Source organism: Pelmatolapia mariae, linkage group LG14 (assembly GCF_036321145.2).
Source record: "Pelmatolapia mariae isolate MD_Pm_ZW linkage group LG14, Pm_UMD_F_2, whole genome shotgun sequence".
In the NCBI taxonomy this organism is placed as follows: Eukaryota; Metazoa; Chordata; class Actinopteri; order Cichliformes; family Cichlidae; genus Pelmatolapia; species Pelmatolapia mariae.
In genome coordinates this window covers 11,287,267-11,293,808 of record NC_086239.1, presented here as the reverse complement: position 1 = coordinate 11,293,808, position 6,542 = coordinate 11,287,267, and positions in this window count along the sequence as shown.

Here is a 6,542-nt window from a genome sequence, read left to right as displayed (position 1 = left end):
TGAACACTTGTTTAACTCCATAACATGAAATTAAGGTTAATAATATAGCTTAGATCACAAAATCTTCAGTTTTACTAAAATTGGTGGAAGCAAAAATGAATACACCCCGCAACAAAAACCACTACATCTAGTATTTTGTATGACCACCGTTTTTTTTCAAGGACGGCACCAAATCTAGGCATGGAATGAACAAGTTGTGACATATTGCAACATCTATCTTTTTCCATTCTTCCAGAATAACCTCTTTTAGAGCCTGGATGCTGGATGGAGAGTGATGCTCAATTTTTCGCTTCAGAATACTCCACAGGTGTTCGATTGGGTTCAGATCAGGAGAAATACTTGGCCATTCAATCACCTTCACCCTGTTCTTCCTCAGAAATGCAACAGTAGCTTTAGATGTGTGCTTTGGATCATTGTCGTGTTGAAAAAGTGCACAACGACCAAGTGCACGAAGTGATGGCAGCATCTTCTTCTGCAGAATAGAGCAGCACATTGTTGAGTTCATGATACCATCAATGAAATGCAGCTCCCCAATGCCAGCAGCACTCATGCAACCCCACATAAGGACATTGCCACCACCATGTTTCACTGTAGGCACCATGCATTTCCCTTTGAAATCCTCACCTTTATGACGCCATACAGTTTTAAAACCATTAGTTCCAAAAACAGTGATCTTTGTCTCATCACTTCAGTCACATCAATGAATCATTAGACTCACCTGTGGTTGAATGCCTGTTAATTCAAATTTTGTAGTCTTAGGTGTGGCTTTTCTCCTAAGACTATAACTGGGGTGTACTCATTTTTGCAACATGGGCTTGAATGAGTTTGTTAGGAAAATTAACAAATCTTGTTTGCAATCAATGGCCCAAATGTAGAGGGGTGTACTCATTTATGCTGAGCACTGTATGTGCCAGATACCACCACTTTTGTCCTGTCACCCAGGGGACAGTCAAGGGCGAACAGATAAGGTTAAGAACTCATGCTCAAAAAAAAAATTCAAACTCCAGGACATAAATCAAACTAAAGAAATCAGACTTATCAGCAGAGGCAAGCATAACGCAACAGAAGAAGATATTAACAGACACTCTGACAAAGACTGAAGGAAGACTAAGGCTGTAGATATACCACATGAGGCAATCCGAGAAACTGGAAACACCAGGACCACAAAACACGGCTGAACTTAATCAAGGTAAGGAGACGGGGAGCAAAATGATAGACAAAGCACAAGCGGCACATGCTCATCTAAGTAAAACAGAGGCAACTAAAATAGAAATATCTAACATAAAAATAGCAACTTGACACAGGAGGGAGAGCAAAGGGAGTAACTTCACAAAGAAATTGTGTCCAAGGCTGGAAATCTCACAGGAACTAAAGGAAACACTTGAACACCTGGACCAATTAACATTAAACCAAATAACAACCACAAATTTAAAAATAAGCCCAGAGAACCCACAGAGCAGGACATTGTTCCAGAAATCTTGTGGTTTGTTCAAAACCTAGGCCATGCTGCCACTTTCTTTTTAGAGAGAAAAGCCTTTCTCCTGATATCCCTGTGTTGGTGTTGTTTCTATATCATTATAACAATGTTGATATAGAAACAACTCCAACACAAGATCACCTTTGCAACTGACCAGTGATGTTGTCTGAGCATTCAGTTAGCACTAGCCTAGAAGCTAGCTAATGCTATTAACGATCATGAGTAAATTAAATTGGGTTAACAGCAAACCCAACTTGATAATATATTTATTATATTGTATAACTTAATAAAGAAAACACTTGAACTTCTGACCATTTGTACTACAAGAGAGTTTTGTGTATTAAGATGATGCAGGAACCACACCAAGACAGGAATATCAGATATATCTTCTCCTGGTAAGCCTTCCAAGCAAGTCATACTTTTCAGTCTTTTTTGGTCTATAATTGGGGTGACTTTGCAGGGGGCTCCACTCCTTGGAAGAGATTGGGTATCTGTGCTAAAATACATGTAAGTGCTCTAGGCCGAGAAAAATAAAAGATTTGATTATCTTATGAGATTCCTCTGTGTGTCACTCTCTGATGACAGTCTGTTCGGGTAACAGCTCAGATACAGTGGAGTAATATTTTGTGAAAAATGATATGTAGTCTTAAAGGTATTAGCATCAAAGCCCTCTGCAAGTCATCTGTTGCCGTGGGCTGTCCCAACCTGTCAGGATATTCCGAGTTTGTCTATCAAACTGTGTGCATCTGTGTGTACAATTACACAGAAGGTAATAGTTTCTTGTCATCACTGATTAATCCTGTAAGTGAAATCTGCTATCAGCAGCATTAGCTAACAGTCTTGTGTTCACAGAGAGACACACACTGACATGAACAATAGAATATGAGGAGACACGTGTGTGTATGATTCCTGCAATGCTGAGATGTTGACCTGAAGTTCACCCATCTGAGCTGTGAATATGCATCAGATGAGCAGTTCTATAAATGTATAATAGTGCTGTTCGATTCTGCAAATTTTGGTAACTTCAAGTAAAATACAAGGCCAATACCAATGCTTTTAAAGTATAAATGCAGCTTATATAGGAGGGAGCGGAGTCTCCTGATTTATCAGATGAATGATCATTAATTTGTAAACTGAACTGATATGGACTGATAAGAATTTAGTGATTCTGATTCTCACTTCCAATTATCAATTATCAGTTTTCATTGGGTCCTCATTGGCCACCACAGCAGCATATCAAAGACATTTTTGCATATTAATGTGCGGTCAAATGTTTGTGGAGGTATTTCCTCTCTTTGTTGTGATCAGTGCCAGGGTTGTTATTACACAGAACACTTTTCTTAAAGGTAATGCACTAAATTACTGAATTACTCCCAGGAGAAAGTAATTCATGACACTGCTCTTTCTATTAATTTTGCATTTCTCTATAAAATGACTTGGAACACATTGTCTCAAAATTACCATTTAACAACATGAACCTGAGGTTACAGTTCCTACCTTAGAAACATGAACAAGTAGAAATGGAGGCTGCAGCCTGACTCCATTTGTTACATGTTGAAGTTCACGGTCTGGCTGTTGGGCTGGGGTTGGCATTCACTCTGGGCTCTTGTTAGCTTAGCATTAGCATCCTGTCTGCGCAGGTGCTTGCAAAGAGCCAAAGTTGTGTTCGCAACAAATGTGTTTTTTTCTTCCCCCGTCAAGTTTGCACTTTACCATTATTCTTTTGTTCTTTTGTCGAATACAAATTAAAGCTAATGTGCATATGTCCTCTACAAGAACTTCAATTCCTGTTGCTAAATGTAACAAAACACCATTCAGCTTTTCATGTATTTTGAAAATGTTAGTTTTTTAGAGCTGGGATGTAAATGTTCGTGTTTGATGTTGTTTTTTCCTTCCTAAAGAAAAATTTCTTCAACACAGTTCAGTGGACTTCATAGTGAACTTAGAGGATGGAAACAACCGATTGATCCTATGAAGCTAGTATTGATCCGATACCAGCATCAGCGTTGGTATTGATACTATGGAAAAGAAAATTTTGTTTATGATTTCTGTAAGCAGTTTTTCTCATTTTCCATACATCAGCCGCTCCATCTGACAAGCTTGAAATGAACTTTAAAATTGACTTAAAAAAAAAATAAAAATTGCACCTCCCTGGTAGTGGGTCCACATGCTAAAAGCTGCGCGCCAGACTTTCCTCCTGTATGTGCGATGGTCTGCACTTTATTGTGGGCAATTTCCTCTGAGCTCCCTCTGCCCCAGCTGATGGACACATCCTGTGTTCTGTGTCTCACCTTATCGCTGCAGATCTATATTAAACAGCGCAGCACAGCCAGCATATCCCTCCACCCCGCTGTACCTGTCATCTCAGCATCTGCCGAGCTGCCTGTCTGCCAGCCTCCCTCACTATCAGGTGTCTATCAAGACCTCCAGCTCATTTCATCTCTTTCCCAGCACTCGTATCTTCCTGTTTTTCTCTTTCTTATATGAATTTGGGCTGAGCGAGCCTGGGCCAGTGCTCTGTGTCTGGGCTGCTGTCACTTTGAGAACTCCCTCACAGGATTTGATTTGCACCCTAACACTTAGTCACAGTGGCTTTCCACTTCTTACAGAGTAGCTGAATTTGACATATCTTTCAACTCTCCCCTCAGTCATCTTTTTTTCAGAGGGTGACTCTTCTTTTCCCTGACAAATAATCCTGGCATTTACCTCTCTAACACACTCGGCCGGTCCTCTCCCTGTCTCTCCGGTTTTTTCTTCTTCTACTCAGCCTCTCTGCTGATTCTCCGATACCGTCGGTGCCTCTGAAGAACAGGAAATGAAACTCTTTTTTCCCTCCAATCTGTCGCTCCCACCCTTTATCACACAGACACCTTGATTCCCTGCAATGACTGTCTCTCCCTCCCCTAATGAACTCATTTTGCACAAATGGAGAATACCATCTTATCTCCGCACAGTGGGCCCTCTTTTACTTTCTCTCTCTCTCTCTCTGACACACTTTCTCTATCTGTCTCTCTTTTCTCCATTTCTCACTTTTCCTGTGTGCTTAGTTCATATAATTGTTGCCAAGATACACCGAGAGGTCCTTGATCTGTTGTCTTCTCATTATAGATGAGGAGATGAGGGAGACAGAGACCGAGCAGGGGAAGCGATGCTTAATAGACTCTCTGAAATGCATCCATTGTGCTTGAATTAAAATATATGTAGAGGTGGAAGTGTTTGAGATGTGCAAAATAGCCTTAAACAGAATGGGAAAACATTTTACCTAATGTTGAGTGCTCCTGAGGTGGCTGTGGCAGGGAATTGACTCTATATAAATCAAAGTTGTCCAGCTTATACAAGAAAACTCAAATTTTTAGCATGCATTACATGTATTACAACGGACATCAGGTGTTCCTCCTGCACTGCCATTCTGCATGGAGAAGTATATGGAAGAAATCCATAGGATCAGAGTCCAAACTGAGCAGATCAGAGGATGACCACACAAAAAGGCTCATATACCGGAGGATAATTAAAGAGTTAAAGTCCAAAATTCCTACTTGTAACCATAGAAATGTCATAGGTTACAGGTCAAGGTCATAAACAGGATAACAGCATGACAAATAATCCATGGAAAGAGCAGAGCTAAGAACATGAAACTGTCCTGTCATACACAAGGAAATCAACACATGAGGACTGCAACAAACACTAGAAAATCACTGGAAGGTTGGCAAGGGATTGCAGGCTTGATACTGACGGTTTGAGCTTACAAAACGCAGATGTTTCAGAACACTGCTCAGAAGTGTGGTTCAAAACACCCACTTCATGCGACTATGGCTAATTGAGGTCTTGGTGAGTTTCACCCCAGAAGGCTTACCTGCTGCTTCTAGGTTTAACTGACAGAGAGTGTAGAAAAAAACCTAATGACACTGCAAACTCACAGAAAGCTTTAGAGTCATGAGCAGCAGCATAAGCAGGAGAGTTAACAATCACAGCTAAGGTTTGTGGGAACTTTTTGACAGGCAAGTTGGTGTAAGCCATCATACCCACGGTGCAATTGCTGATGGCACAGAAGAGGTCAAAACATACCCGAATGATGCATTCGTTTTAAAGACATGTGATGCACTTGTTTCTTGGCAGGAACAATGAGTTGTATATCCACATTATTATATCTTGGCAAAAAATGAATAAATATTGCCAAAATTATTTGCTTGTCTGCCTTCACACATTCTTAACATAGGGAATGTGTTTATGGGATTTTTTCCATTCTTCCAGAAGATTTGTGAGGTCAGACACCAATGATGAACGAGAAGGTGTTACATGCGCCTCAGCATCTGCTGATCTCGCTCTGTGATTTTACGTGGACTCCCACTTTGTGGATGAGTTTCTGTTGATCCCAATCACTTCCTCTAACAACTGACTGTGGAATATTTAGTAGTGAGGATTTTTTATGACTGGACCTGTTGCACAGGTAGCTCCTATCACAGTACCATGCTGAACCCGTGACCATGGAAGAGACTGGAACACCTAAATTCAGTGATTTGGAACGGTGAATGAATACTTTTGTCAGTATTGTCAGTATGTGACTGGGGTAAGAGCAGCTATTGTTAGGCACTGGTTTCCTACGTACCAGTGTGGGAGGGGAGTCAGAGAGATGTTTTCAGTGCTGGTTGTTCGTCATTGTGTCAGGATAATTGCACAAAAATTACCAAGACACATTTCTTGGGAATGAGTGTTAGTAACATGTTTTCTCCCACAAAAGAAAGTTTCCTAAAGAGAGCCCCATCAAAAAGTTTAGATTCTCAACATCATTATCCACTGTTATATGTGCTGAAGAAATAATATTTATTTATATATCCAACAAAGGGACCATGTTTATCACAAAAATCCACAGCAGAGAAAAGTGGAAATAAAGGAACACTGGAATTAAAAGTAATTAAAAAAGTTAAAAGAAAAAAACATAACAAAAACAAAACAAAACTGGAGAGATGTATAATGAAAATAAATGTTTCATTTATATGGCACCTTTCAAGACAAAGATAGCGACATGCTTTGCAACAAAAATACGTGGTGGCGGAAGGAGAGAGAC